Raw genomic sequence first — 15780 nt, 5'->3', positions numbered from 1 at the left:
GCTCCTGCAGATGAAGCAATTGGCACAGCTCTGATTAAGATATCTTGTCTTTATCTTATGCCAGCTCCTATCCTCTGTCAGACTCGTGGGAAAGCGGCAGTTGTGGATAAGCAGTTTTGGTGTCATCCTGAGCTCTGGTCTAAATGTTTATGATGTGCTGCTATAGAAGAGGAAGTGAAAAGAACAGCTGGCTTTATTCAGTTGAGATTGAAAAGGCTTTTAATGAAAAGTTGAAATTGCTCTTCCATCTTTGGAAAAGTGCTTTGTCAGGAGCCCTACAAATGGTGAACTCAGTAACAGTTTGCATTATGTAAAATATAATTCTTTAACTTTTAGGAAACATCTTCAGTGACTTTTTCCCATGTGCTAAACTTGTTTTCTGAACTTTATGACAGTTCCATGGTTGAATAAACCACCATTGTCTAAAAAGCAGTATAATTTTGTATAAAGTGATCTTAACAATATTAATTTATTGCCACTAAAATAAACTTTAGTAGTACAAGTAGAGAAACCCAAAACTATAACCCCCCCACCAAAAAAAATAGAATCTGTAACACACTTGGAATTTTCTGTTTTTCATTTTGTTACTAGAATTTAAAGCACTATATACTATGATTAAGGTTAAGCTTGTAACAGAACCTAGAGAAATAAATTTTCTATTTTAATGTATTTCTCCCTTAACCTCTCTGTAAATTTAAAAAGTATAGTTACCAAGAATTTTTTTTCACTGCCCACTAGAAATTGGAACAAAATCAACAATTCTCATAAGACCTAAACAGTCTTATTCACTTCACTGTTAAGACTTGTTCAATTGAATATGTTTGATGATAAGTAAATATTTTTTATCAATGGGTGAATTCTTTTTTGATCAAGTAATTTTTATAAATTAATTATATCCTGAAAATAAAGAAATTACAAAAGCTGTTGTCATCACAATTCCAAGAGTGATTCAGTATTAAAAAAATTTAAATTTATTCTTTATTCGGGATATGTAGCAAGGTAAAGTGAACATCTTTAAAGACACACCGCAATGTTCTTTTTCTAACAGGTAGGCTTGCACGTTGTATTTGGTGAATGGGTAAATTAAATAAGTAGATAAATAAATAAAAAACAGGAAATAACCTCATGCAACTCGAAATAAGCATGAAATTTTTATCTTGCTTTCTTGCTTGCTTCCTCTGATACATTAAGCCAATATTTATTAAACAACTACTGTATCTTAGGCATGCTTATAGATACTGGGAAATCCAAAATTCAATTATAAAAACAATACATATGAAGGTCTGTCCAGAGAAAAGTCCAGCCATTGTTAATATAATGAGAATGCTTTGCATGACATCGATGTAACCTAGGAGCCAAAGAGAGTGTACTGGAATGTGTATGTTGAACAATGACGACTTCACTGTGCTAGTCAGTGGGGGTGGTAGACCCTGTTGAGAGAGTATTCAAAATGACGGAGCAAGTAGAGGAAGAAATCTGCATCAGATTTTGCATTGAGCTTGAACATTCCTTCACAAAAACTATTCGGATGATTCAGAAGGCTGCAGCTATGGATAACTGGTGATTGGCAGCTTAGACCCTGTTGAGAGAGTATTCAAAATGACGGAGCAAGTAGAGGAAGAAATCTGCATCAGATTTTGCATTGAGCTTGAACATTCCTTCACAAAAACTATTCGGATGATTCAGAAGGCTGCAGCTATGGATAACTGGTGATTGGCAGCTTAATGCATCATGTCTTGTGCAGAGCTTTTTGGTGAAACATCAAGTTACCCAGGTGACTCAACCTCCCTACAGCCCAGATTTGGTGCCCTGTGACTTCTGGCTTCTCCCAAAACTAAAATCACCTTTGAAAGGGAAGAAATTTCAGACCATTGATGAGATTCATAAAAATATGATGGGGAAGCTGATGGTGACTGGAAAAACTGTGTGAGGTCCCAGGGTGCCTACTTTGAAGGGGACTGAGATGTCATTGTCCTATGTACAATGTTTCTGTGTCTTGTATCTTCTTCAATAAATGTCTCTATTTTTCATGTTACACTGATAGATACCTTCTAGACAGATCATGCATGAGTGCAAGTGTGTGTGTGTTCCATCAGGGGAAGCAAACGTTTATACAAATAACAAAATTATTTACACAAAATGATAAGTATTAACATAACAACATATCTCTGGAACATCTATATATACTGTATATACTGCAAATCATTTTCACATGCATATTTTCATTTAATCTTAATAACAAACTCATTTAGTACATAAGTTATTATCCTTGACACCACTAATTAATAAAACAAGCTTCTGACACATAGGAGTAGTGTTCAACATCACAACCTTTAAGCATAGAAGACAGAAATTAGAGTTCAGTAACACTTTTCCTAAGAAGTACAATGGATCTTTCAAGAAAGGGAATCTTTTAAAGTAAATAATTAAGTTTTCTAGAAAAACTGACAGTGAAGCAAATTATTCATGAACCAATACCATTTAACTCAGGAGGAAAGAACCTTTCACACAAAGTAGACTTACCTTGTGTAGACTTATTCCCACAAATGGCAGGTTCTAGGATCAGAAATTCTGGAGTTGTGGGCAATGATGCTAAAAGGTAGATTGTAGCCTATATGGAAGAGACTTCAGCTATCATCCTCAGTACATTGGCCTTTGTCGAAAGGTAAGGAGCGAGCCACTTAGGAGGTATTTATTCTTTGAGCAAAAGAGTAAAAACAACACAGGCTTTGTGTTTTGAGAAGACAGCATGGGTGCAGGTACAAAGAAAGACTGGAGGCAGAGACAGCAGTTAGTGACAATACAGTGGACCAATGGGAATGAAGAAAATTGCAAGTAAAGCAATAAAATGGGAGAAGAAGGGTCTGCATAGAATTCAAAAACACTAAAAAAACACACAGGCAAAACCTTGAGGAATCTTTCTAATTTTCTACTGCCAAGAGATCCAGTGTCAGAAATATGTGAAAGAGGCAATTAGGACTATTGTGCTGCACATGCTCATGTAAGAAGTTTAATGAGAGAGAAAACCTGTATACTCATTGCTTGGTGAGTCTGCCAGAAACCATGGATATGCCTGGCAAAGGGAAAACTCTAAAGATGTAACCAAATATTTCTTAATGTGTAAAGAAAATCCACAGCTGTTTCATTTTGTATAAAGGTATATTATAAGCTATAATTATTACTACATCCCACAGAGATGTGTGCATTTTGAACAGGTAGTTAAAGATGGTTTTTCAGGGTGAAGTGCAGTATCTTGTCATGACTTTGCAGCTCTTCAAACATGTCAGTGTTCTTTACACAGGCAACCTTTGTGTTCTTCAGCTAATAAAACAGCAATAAAGAGCAAGGTCCCAGGGCCAGTGTTCTTTCCTCAGGGAAGGAGCTAGCAGCTTAGCAGGCTATCAAACACTTGTTGGGACTCATTCTGCTAAATAGCACTCTTCCCCAAAGGCACTGAAAATGCTTAGGTTTTCCTTAATAACACTGAGCATTTTTGGTAGTACTTTCTAATCATTAATTAGTTAATCTAAATACCATCCCTATGAGATAGGTAAGGCTCATTATCCTTATTTTACAGATGAGAAAACAAACACTAAGGTTAAAAGACATTGACAATGTTATTTAGGGAGCTGGGGAGACAAAGTCAAAATGCAGACAACTTTCAGACCTGGAAATATACAATGCTCTTTATTTCAGTATGAAGCAAATATAATTCTGGTATAGTTAAGCAATCCATATGATGTAATTGTTTTCTTTTTGATCTAAATGACTTGAGGCCTTAAACCTAGTCTATGGAACCATTATTTAGTGATGAGTAGTGACTAATAGAACAATATATGTTGCTGTTGGCTGCCACCAGTGCTCAACTGCTTACAAATGATGGGGAAAAAATGTAAGAGGATTAAGAAAACACACATGTCATAGAAAGTAACTTTGGCATTGAGTTGAAGTGAAAGAAAATTATTAATTTTAATGGGCCTATATAAAAAGAAATAACTCTCAGGAGTTAGAAGTTCAATCAAATCACATATCAAAACATTAAAACAAATTAGGATGCCTTAGACCATGTGATTCTAGTGATAGTGTCAGTCTACAATGGAAAAAATTAATAAAATAATCGAGAAATATTTGCATCAATATCTGCCAAAAATGACTAAATAATTCGTGGATTCTATACATTTCAAAATAATTTATTGTTTAGGGACTAATTCAAAGTTAAATGTTAATTTAAAATTTAACGTCTGTAGCAGCAGTTTTCAACCTTTTTCATCTCATAGTTCACAAAACTAATTATTAAAGTTCTGTGGCACACCAAAAATCTATTATATTTTTTGCTGATCTGGCAAAAAAAAAATGGGTATAATTTTGATTCATTCACAGTGCATGGCTATTGTGTTGGCTGTTGTCATTATTTTATTTGACAATCTAAAGGAAAAGAGGTCAGTGCCTCTGACTAAATAGTCAGGCATTGCATGTTCTAAAAATTCGTGCAGCTCACCAGTGGAAAATCAATGATCTATATAGTATAGATATTTAAAATAAACAAGTTTATAAAAATCATGTTTTTTTCCACATTCACTATCTCTATACAAAATAATGAATCTATAAAAAAGCAAACTGAAATCAAATGTTTTTGTCATCCATCTTGCACTTTCCAAGATGCAGTACATTCACTGCACTGTTGGAATGATTTTAGCAGCATTTTTTTTCCATTTGCAGCATGTCAATGAAAGAATATTCAACCTAAAAAAAAGTCTTATAAGAGTTTATTTGGATCAAACTGATGACAATTGCCAGGAAACAAAATCTCAATGGATTGAGAAAATGTTCCAGAGAGTGGCAGCTTTGCAGCTTGTTTTATATATTAGAATCAAAGGAGGAAATGTAAGGAGAGTTACATGAAATCCATTGGTGGTAGATTAAGAGGACAGAAGAGAGCAAAGAGAGGAAATCTCTGGAATTGGCCAAAAAATAAAACAAGAGACACATACTACTTTTACATTGATGTGTATAGAATAGTTAGCATTACAGCACATAGCATATTCAGGGAACAACATTATAATGAGGAGTGCTGTGGTCTTGTGTTCTGCTAATGCAAAGGCCCTGAGGGGTCTGGAAAAGCAGATTACTCTGACATTTTAAAGGTATATTATTTTTGATGCAAAAGGACAATAGACAGGCTCACTTAAGGTAAAGATTGACCTTTGTCAAGAAAGCTACAGCCTAGGATGTGACTACCCACAATGACCCACTTTTAGTTAGGAATTTTTATGTTTAGACCATCCTGTGTGGTTACTTTTGTTCTCTGAGTTTGTAGGGCCTACTATGCAGGCTTCCCCTGAGGTTGTCGGGTTTCGTATGTGGCCCTACTGTTGTCCACAGGCAATTCTCATATAATTTATAGAGTTGTAATTTCTTATCAGCATTAATAGATATTCATAGGTTGCCCGCTTACACACTGGCTTCTTTGGGACATACATTACACATCTTCAATGTCTCAACATAGACATAGACACCATGCTCAAGAGTCATGAAGGTTATTATTATCTGGTTAGTGTAGGTAGCATTTGTGATATTAGGCTTTTCTTCCTTTTTTTTAATAATAGAATTCTCAACCTAAAACTAATGCATGTTCTAAGAATAAGAAACCTCCTGGGAAAACCTAGAAAGAAGGTAAAACAAGAAAAAATTCACTGTAAACAGATATCCTTCATTTGGTTCGCATAGCACGTCTTTTCATTTTGAATTACACATTTTCCCCCATTACAATGGACATTTTAAATACAAATATAATTGAGAAAATTCTGAATATTGTCAAGAAATAGATTTACCTGAGTCTAAAGATTAAAGAGCAACTTAAAATGTTTAATGATTTCTTGTAGAATGAAGTAGAGTAAATCCATTTTAAATTCAATTACAAGATTTCTTCAACATCTCTTTCAGCCAGTTCTCACTTTCCTCAAAGTTTATTTGTGTTGTTTGCAAATATCTCTTCTCACCCTCCCGCCAAAACTTTTCTCTCAACACCCTTCCTCTCTAACACCCCTCCTTCCATTACTCCATCCAGGTCAGCTTCACTCCCACTCTGCTCCCTGTACCCTTGGACTACCTCTGTGTTTATCTACCCCCTCCTTATACTGTTATTTCTACACCCTAAGTCAACCTTTTTTTGCCTTTTCTCACATGAATTCTCATCTATTTGCCCAGTTAAACATTAAATCATCCTGTAGATCATATTTCCTTAAAGAATTCAAGAAAAAGAGAATATAAATATTTACTGTTTGATATGCCCCTTGTTATAAATCAAGAGAATAAAGGAAAAGCATAGAGGACATATAAAAAAACTAATGGCAAACAAGAGAGAGATACGTTAACTCTGATACATATAAAACTGACAAATGTGAAATGACAGATAAAGGTGCCATGGACAGAGAAATTTAAAAGCAGCCTTACAAGTTTGTGGATTTGCCTCTGTGCGATCAAAAAGGGAATGGAAACTGATGAGATATCATAGCAGTCTACATGCCTCCTTTAGTAGGGCATCACTTTCCCAGCAGGGAGTTCTTCTCCTGCATTAGCCTCTCAGAATCAGTGCTCACAATCAATCTCTATTGAGCAGGGACAGTTTCAGTCTACTGAGTGAATCTTTGAAAACCTACCAAAGGGAATCTCTAAAGAGGGACTTACTGCAGCAAAGTGACCCTGACAATGGTCAAGAAAGGTCAGAGGCTTCCCACAGAATGGGAACCCACCAGAGCCTTGAGGTGATTGTTTTCGTTTCTTCTGCTGCCCACCAAGGGCGTCAGATCAGTAATGCCAGTGGTAACAATGATTTTTTTAAAGTTTTTTAAAAATACTAGTAAATCAAAAGTACAAAAAGAATAAAAAAGAAAGTGCTACTGAGGTTTTGCAGGAGAGATATATCTAATGCTGTTCTCTGCTGGGGAGGACAGAGATGATATGAAAGCTAGAGGTTGCATGTAAGCATTGCACTTGAGCACGCTGAAAAGAAAAGGAAACTATTTTGGGGAGGTCTCATCCTATTCTTCTAAATCAAAGGGAGAAAATTGGGCTGGCAGTCCATAATAAAGCCACTGGAACACTGAAGTTTGTTAAATATGTAGTATATCCTAGGGATTTCCAGTGGGGGTGAGGGAAGACAAAACTGAACATACTTCTGAAGATATACAACAGTATATGTCATGAATGAATGAAGGTGAAGGGGCTGATGAGAAAGCAAATACATATATACATGCAGCTGACAAACATATCAAAAACAGATACTAATTCCTTGAAGAAAAGGACTCTGTTGAAGATGTGTCCTTGAAATTTCCAAACACTAACACATAATTCAGACTCCAGTGGAATCTTGAATGTCTTTAAAGAATATTATTAAAACTTGCAATTCACGCAAAGAAAAATGTAGTAAAAGAGAGGGAAGTAGGTAAATATATGTTAACATAGGCCCGGAGCCTCTCAAAAGGCAGTGAGTCTGAAAGTACGTTTGTGAACACAGATTCCTTGGCTCCATTCCCAACAGACTGATGTTAGCAGGTCTGGGACAGGGGCCTACGATTTTACATTCCTAACACCTCCCAGGTCCTGGACATACCTCTGGTCTATGGGCCACATCTTGAGTAGAATGGACCTAAAACATTCCACCACATCCTGGGCATTTTGGTTTCCTGTAAATTCGGGTTAATCACAAGCACTCAGTCACCAGAGGCCTTCATTTCAGACTGGTTTGTTGAGACATCCGATGTTAATCTCTCAATCTCTATTCACCTCAGTTTTTCTTCATGTGGCATTAAGATAGCTATTCTTAATTTTCTAGTGCAGTTGGATAATTAGGTGCATTCTTAATGGTGGGTGAGGCCTCTAATTACGCAATTAAGATTTTAAAACCTTTTGAAATCCTAATGTGCAGAGCGCTTTCACACAAGTGTCCTCATTATTATTTTTAAAACCCCTGTAATATCAACCAAATCCAGCAGAAGCGATTCTGCAATCTATAGCCAATTCACACTTGCCCCAGATAGTAATTACAGAAAACTTACGACTTTTCTGTGTGTGAAGGCTGAAGTTTTGGAGGAAATTAGCAGTTTCCAAATATTGAGCACTCAAGAGAGCTTCCTTTTCCATGAAGAGGTTGCTGCAGCTGCGTCTAAGGGTAGGAGAGTTTCTGATACAGAAAAGAGATTTACTCTGACCAGGCTTGTGTTGACCTGTGGGGCCAAGAGTCATTTGTTCCTTTGGCCTCTTCTGCAAGAAGGAGAAAATTTTTACCATATTTCTGCCAGTTCGTTTGTTTTAATTTTTTAAATTCTATAGTCTGACTTTATTTCTGGACACTTAGCTATGGAAAAGAAGGGAATAAAGACATTATTTATTTTCCCATCTTTTTCTAATAAATACAATGAAATCTCACTGTTTCTAGAAAATATCTTCTTTACCAACTGCATCACACAGGTTTGAAAAAGATGCCCATGCTAATATGATCATGAAAATACTAAATTCACTAGAATTGATGATGCAAATAATTAATTCATCTAGCTCGTCTTCCGTCTTGCCTTGTTTCTCCTTTCTTTGCCCTCCTTTTCCACTTGCCTTTTTCTTCTCTTCATGCTTTCCTTCTATCTTTCCCCTAATAAGGAACATTACATGATTCCTGTTAAAACTCATCATCATCATCATAAATTGATTCAACATCATTAAGTACAATCATGTGGCATTATCATCATCATTATCTCGGGCTGCTGAAGACGCCAAAGCATGTACCTCCCCTCCTCCCTTCCTTTCCCACAGCTTCCAAGATAAGAGGACCTTTATTCTCATTGTCAACCTCCCAGCTTCTGAATATAAAAGAAGTTATTTTCTCTTTCCATTTGCTTTCCGCCCAATACCATATACTAACCAATGTAATTTCTGTTAGTTCTGCACTTTATTTGTTTTACCAGCAATTATTTGCAGCTCCTCAACTGAAAATAAATTGGCAAGGAAAGCTGGCATTGGACAGCATTTTAGATTTTACTCAGTGGTGTAAAATGTGTAAATGACTTCCTGTGAAGTACCAATAAACTAGATTGTCCTATTAACTATTTAAGTGAGCATGCAAGATTATTACTTCAAAGCTTCATCTACTGCAATTATGTCTAATATGCCTTCACTGAGAAGATTCTGCACGCGATGGTGAATGGTCATTTCCAAGTTAAAATCATGCCTCTCTTTCCATAGTTAAATAAGATGTCAACATAGTCACAGCTCACTGAAGGAAAGGGCATATGCACAGTCATCTCAGGATTACTGATCAAGTCAAGTGATCTTCTCTTAGATAAATAACTTAGTGTTGCTCCAAACATTATTTCATTTCCTAATTGGTAGTGCATACTTCTTTGCCAGATAAATGGAATGGACACGGTATGGCATCATCCTTAATTAATTGGTGTGCTAGCTACTTAAGAGGGCACACACCACTTGTGTTATTAAACAGTGTCATGTCAGATTTAAATGGATGTCATTATGGAGGTTCCTCAGGGATCAATCCTTGGCCCATTGTTATTTATGATCTTTATAAAAGAGCTGACAAGCCAGTGTTCTGAGTACAGTGTGCATCTTTATGCTGACGATACAGTCCTGGGTGGGATGCACAGTCACTGAGGGAACTTGGAAGCAATCCTGTTCAGGGATTCCATAGAAGGAAATTAAACTGTTTTCAACTAGGCAAAGAAACACACTGGCACTTTGTGTAGAAATTCTCCAAAACCGTACGTGCTAAGATAAAAGTTGAATGCCCAGGTGATCAAACTGATGCTGTAATAAAGGCCTATTATTTGTTATTATTGGAAAATACATTTACATGTAAATTATGTCAAGTGACTTGTATTCAGAGACATAATTCAGAATATTTTCATTCTGAAGATTTAGATGTTCCTACTGTGAGATTAATGGATAGTAAGGGACCTAACTGGTTTCGGTGTAGGTATTTCCTCTTCCGGATGGTGCTTCTTGACCTCCCAGTCTGCATGAGGTCAACTTCCTATGTATTCTTATTTGCACCTTGTGTTCACTTTTCAGTCTTCTCGCCTGATTTTCAGCTTTCTCAGGGCAGGGCCATGTCTTTAGCTCTGCAATCTCAGAGTCTAGCCTAGCATAGGGCATATCTTAAATATTAAGAACACATTTATGGAATGGGAGTGTCAGTCTGTGTTTTTGTCAGGATAAAAGAAAGAGAGAAAGAAACTCTATAGGTATTATGGAGAGAAAGGAGCTTCATATACAAAGTGAGGATAACATAGATGTGGGATGTGAAGTTCTAGATGGCTTGCACCTGGAGGAGTGGAGCAACAGTCACTTGGAGCTTCAGCCTCAAGCACCGTAGTGGGTGACAGTGCCGGAGCTCACCTAACAAGTTTGAGAAGCTACAACTGTGGAGAAACAAGAACTTACATGGGAGTCTGAGAGGCTGCCACGTCTGGCCACCTCAACTAAAAGAGTAAGTTTCTCAAATAGATAGAGAAGGCACCACATTTGCTAGACACAACCTTCCTTTCTGCCTTCCCATTTTTAGACTTTAACTTATGACCATACAGGGAAGGGGTTTATGAGAAGTGTAAGCTGGGCAAAGGAGATATTAAGAACAGAAGAAGAGAGAGGAGGACTGAAGCAAAGCAGACAGGTAACAATCTGGTGAGATATAAAAATAAAGTGCAAGCATCGCAGGGCCTAAGGAACACCTATTCATCGACCATTACACCAGGTAGAAAAAGACTGTGTTTCAGGACACTATCTAGATATTAATCCAACAAAGGAGAGAAAGCACCTACCAACTACCCTGTATTATCTTTAAAGTTAGCCTATGAGATAATAGAACGAATATGGGCAAAGGGATAAAAAAAGAACAATCTCTGCCAAAATAATGTTCTCTTTTTTAATAATTTATTCATTTATTTGTTTATTTTATTTTTAGAGAGAGGGGAAAAGAGAAAGAGAGGGAGAGAAGCATCACTGTGTGGTTGCCTCTCACTCACGCCCCCAACTGGGGACCTGACGTGCAACCTAGTCATGTGCCCTGACTGGGAATCGAACCAGCGACACTTGGCTCGCAGGCTGACGCTCAATCCACTGAGTCACAGCAGCCAGGGCTCGTATTTTGATAAAATATAAAAATTAACGCAGGAAATAGAATTTAGTTACTTTATTTAAAATGACTGAAGATGCAGGGTCAAAATAATTTATATTTTATGGTTTAACTACTAAGTATCATGGGAACAATGTCAGTTTTCTTTCTTTTGTGGTATCATAGACATCACAGTCATTGAATCAGCTTGAAATAGTCTTGGTTGTCTAAGCTTGGCAGACAGTGATTACATTGTGATAGGTGGACCCTCTTATAATTACTTCATTTACATCACAGTCTATCTACCTTTACACAATGAAAAACCTTAAGTAATTATACTATAAGTATATGGTTCTTGATTGTTATAATAAGGCACAATGTGAGTAAAACTACTGCAATTTTTTATGTCAGAAAATGTTCTATCATTCTTCTCTGGCACTCTTAATGGTAAGAATAGACTTGGTGCTATGACTTCAGTAAGACAAAACCCAACAAGTAGAATGAAAAGGATGAATCTCTTCTCTCTTTTTCTTACATGTCTAAATCTCTCTTTTTCCCTAAAGATTTGTGTTGGATATAATGTTGAGCTGAGTTCTCAACAAAGTTTAGTGTGGAGAACAGTAGAAAATGAAGATCGATTTGCTTTAGTTTGACAATTGTTTGTACCTAAGAAGATAAAGCTTTTTGGAGGAGGGGGGGGTAAAAATTCTGATAATATGACCAAAGTTAGAGTGCTTTTGTTTACTTAGTGGATATTTACCAAGAAACACTTAGTATGCACACAACACTATATTAAGCCCTATGGTGAATAAATAGATGGATAAGTTCTATCCATAATACATTAAAAATCTGGTAAAGGAAATAAAATAAGCTCACACGTAACTCCAGTATAAATGTAAAAGATAAGTGTTAAAATATTTAAGTTTACTACTATGCAAGTAGTAAGATCAGAGAAGCTTTCTTGGATATGTCATTGAATTTTGCCTTATAGAATAGATCTGATTTGAATTCTCTCCACTTGGGTTTCTTGTCCTTCCCCCAAACTGATTTCATCAAGGTCATTCATAATCATCAAGCTGATAAGATTTTATCTTACTTGATATATCAACACTAGTAGACACAGTTAACTATTACTTCTGAATTTTCTTCACTTGACTTCTAAGACTTTGCAGCCTTGGTTTTCTTGTTTCCCTGGTTGACTCATCCTCGTCACGCTGGCTAGTTCTTACTGTACTCCAGCAATACTGACCCCTTGCTGTTCTTCGGACATGTGAAGACTTTCCTCTGGGTGTTCCTCTAACTGGGTCATTCTTCATTCAGATAATCATATGGCTAACTCTTTCACTTGCTCCAAATCTTTACTCACATGTTGTAGAGGGTTGAATGGTGGCCCCCAAACAATGTGTCCACATCCTAACTCCCAAAACCTATCAATACACACTTATTGGAAAAAGAATCTTCATGGATGTAATTAAGTTAAGGAAATTGAGATAAGAGCATCCTGCATTACCTGGTTGTTCCAGGAATACGTGTTCTTATAAAATACACACAGAGAAGAGATACAGAGAAGGAAGAAAAACAGAGGAGAAAGCCACATGAAGATGGAGACAGAGATCAGAGTCATGCACTCACAAGCCCAAGATGTCTAGGAGCCACAGAAGCTGAAGATTTTCTCTCAAGCACTGCAAAAGGAGCAAAGTGCGACTACCACCTTGATTTTGAACTTCTAGCTTTCAGAACTGTAAAATAATAAATTTCTGTTTTAAGCCCTTGGAAACTAATTATAGATATCAAGTTTTCAATAAACCTTACCTTGAAAAGCCTTTTAAAAGTGTCTTCTGCCCTGGCTGGTGTGGCTCAGTGGATTGAGTATCAGCATGTGAACCAAAGGGTCACTGGTTCTATTCCCAGTCAGGGCACTTGCTTGGGTTGTGAGCCAGGTACCCAGTTGAGGGTATGCGAGGGGCAACCACACATTGATGTTTTCTTCCTCTCTTCCTCGCTCCCTTCCCCTCTCTCTAAAATTAAAATATTTTTTTAAAAAATGTCTTCCTATTTCTGCAATGTCTCTGAGACCTCTGGTTTTGTTATCCTGGTCAATTTTTATAGCACATAACACTTTCTAAAATACTATAAGTTTACTTTTTCCTATCCCTGGCTGGTTTGGCTCAGTGGATTGAGCGTCGGCCTGCGAGCTAAGTGTCGCTGGTTCGATCTTCCAGTCAGGGCACATCAGAGAAGGAAAACTCTGACTCCAAAAAACCTCCGCTGCCTTGCGGCATACCTCTTCAGGGGAAAGGCTAAGGGAGTAAACCCCGACAGAAAATCCGGAGCCGGAGTCCCTAAGGCAGTTCGACGTTGTAGTCAACACCGGCAACTCCTGCGGCGCACCTGAAGCCAAGCTGTATTGACTCCGTCTTTCCCTTGGACCCTTCAGCTGCGAAGAGAGGGGGGGTCTGCTGCATGGGCAACAGCAGACCCTCCATATCACCCTGCCCAGGCTCTGTAGCTTCAGCTTCACTGGAGAGGACACTCCAGCGTCATCGCAAGATGTCGATTCAACACGGGAGGAGACAGATACCGTGTCACTCCCGAGTCGGACTGCACAGCCATTCTCGGCGGTGCAGATAGACTCTTAAGAAGCTACACCATCGTCTCTCGAGACGGACGGCTGCTGACAACGACGACTTTTTCCTATTGATATATTGTTTATTACCTATCTCTCACTAAAAATAGAATCCAAAGTGGCAAGGATTTTTGTATATTTTGTTTACTGATATATCACATCTGTCTAAAATATTGCCTGGCACATGTTAAGTATACAAAAAATATTTGTTACTGTTAAATGAACAATGACTTTACCAAAGGATTCTTATAATATAAACCTGAAAAATAAGAGTGGGAGAAATTTGTATTATGAAGACAAGGAAAGGAATTCAAACTTGTGAATAAAATGAGCTTTATTTTATTTAGGAACATTGAGTGATCAGAACTATGCTTTGATACACATGATGATTCTTTCCTTTTTGTGGAAGTCACCTAATGTAAATTTCCTGACCTTTCATGGCTTCTTCACTCATTTTTCCCAATGGAAGAGATGGAACTTACTTCATGGGGCAGTTGATAAAGGAATAAACTAGACTAGCTCAGTCTACAGTCTTTCTCTTTCCTCTCTATTGAGAGACTGCTCACAGGATGTTATGTGCTTTTCTCTCTCACATCATTAACTTTAAGAGGGCCAGGCCCCTGCTTGGAGTAATGTCCAGTGTTCAGAGCTGCCTGTGAAAGTGTAGCTGATCTAAGAGTTATAAGAGCAGCTATGGAAAATAATTTTTGAAAAAGGGTCATGGTTTCTACTTTGTCATACCATGATATTACTCGGTGACATCATGAAAATTGGCATAAATCATTTCTTTATTCACATCAGATAATATAAGGAGAATTTCTCCCAATCTTTGATGTTCATATTACATTTCAATTTGAAATAGATTATAAAATCAAAAGCCATCTATAAAGACAAAATATTTATTCTGAAGGTAGAAATGAAGTGGCACTTTTAAAAAGGCGATTAAGAGTAATTTGGAAACTGTGATTAGGGCCGCCAGAATACCCTGGTTTCTCTGTAGACAAGTCAAGAACTACTGTTTTTTGAGAGCAGGAAGGAGAATACTTTAGCCCAAGTCTAAGGTCTAAGTTCTTTTGATCTTTGATTTGGCCTTTTTTTTTTTAAGCTTATAAGGCTGTTCTGAGTGTTCCATGACTTGTGTTCCTGAGAGTCCTTCCATGAGAAGGGACTTTTGATAGAGTAACATTCTTGGTTTCTTTTCCACTCTGTCATCCACCCTTGGGAAGGAAAAATAACTTACACTGAAGGGGTGTTTGAAAGAAAGAAGTGACCATGTTCTGCTCCATCCCTCCTTGTTTCCCTCTTGAAAGTAAGCACTTAAGGGATGCATATATTTTCAGCTATGCTCTGCAGTAAGCTTGAGGAGCGAGCCTCAGTGAGCAGAGGCCAGCAGCTAGCCAGCCATGCCATGCAAGTAAGTTTGTCTAGTTAGAAGAAAAAGTAATAGCAAACCTATTGTGGCCACATATATATTTAATAGCCTCAATTCAGCTTTTATCAATAACAAAACTCTTATTTTTTTCTTCCATCTCACTTATTTTTGTATTTACTTCACATACGGTTCCTAACCTGGATGGGAAAGAGGTACATTATTAATGGCTTCCCTCAAAACTCTCACAACCTCTACAAATGCAAATTAATGCAATTATTATGCAGTATCTTTGAACTGTGCTTGCAAATGATTATCTTGTGTATTTATTTTTGCTTACTTTCTCTCCCAGAAGCACAGAAATATCTTTATCTTAAAGATCAAATTTTCTACACCAATAGCAAATCAGAGAAAAAGCAGAAAAGAAAGATATGAGATTAAATACTCAGTAAATGATATAGATTTGTTATGCTTTATAATTTACAGTTCTTCACTGTATAGTTCGTTAAAAATAGAAGTCTTCCTGGCTATGCATTTAAATGGCTCTACTGGTTTTGATGTGTGTGTGTGTGTGTGTGTGTGTGTGTGTGTGTGTGTGTGTGTGTTTATGTGGGTGTGGGTGTTTATTTTTTCATCAGAGGAATTGTTCTTTCTTATCTTTAGAAAAAA

Source organism: Furipterus horrens, unplaced genomic scaffold (assembly GCF_987537825.1).
Source record: "Furipterus horrens unplaced genomic scaffold, mFurHor1.1.pri manual_scaffold_3, whole genome shotgun sequence".
NCBI classification, from domain to species: Eukaryota; Metazoa; Chordata; class Mammalia; order Chiroptera; family Furipteridae; genus Furipterus; species Furipterus horrens.
The sequence above is the reverse complement of the archived record's forward strand: the minus strand, read 5'-3'. Positions refer to the sequence as shown.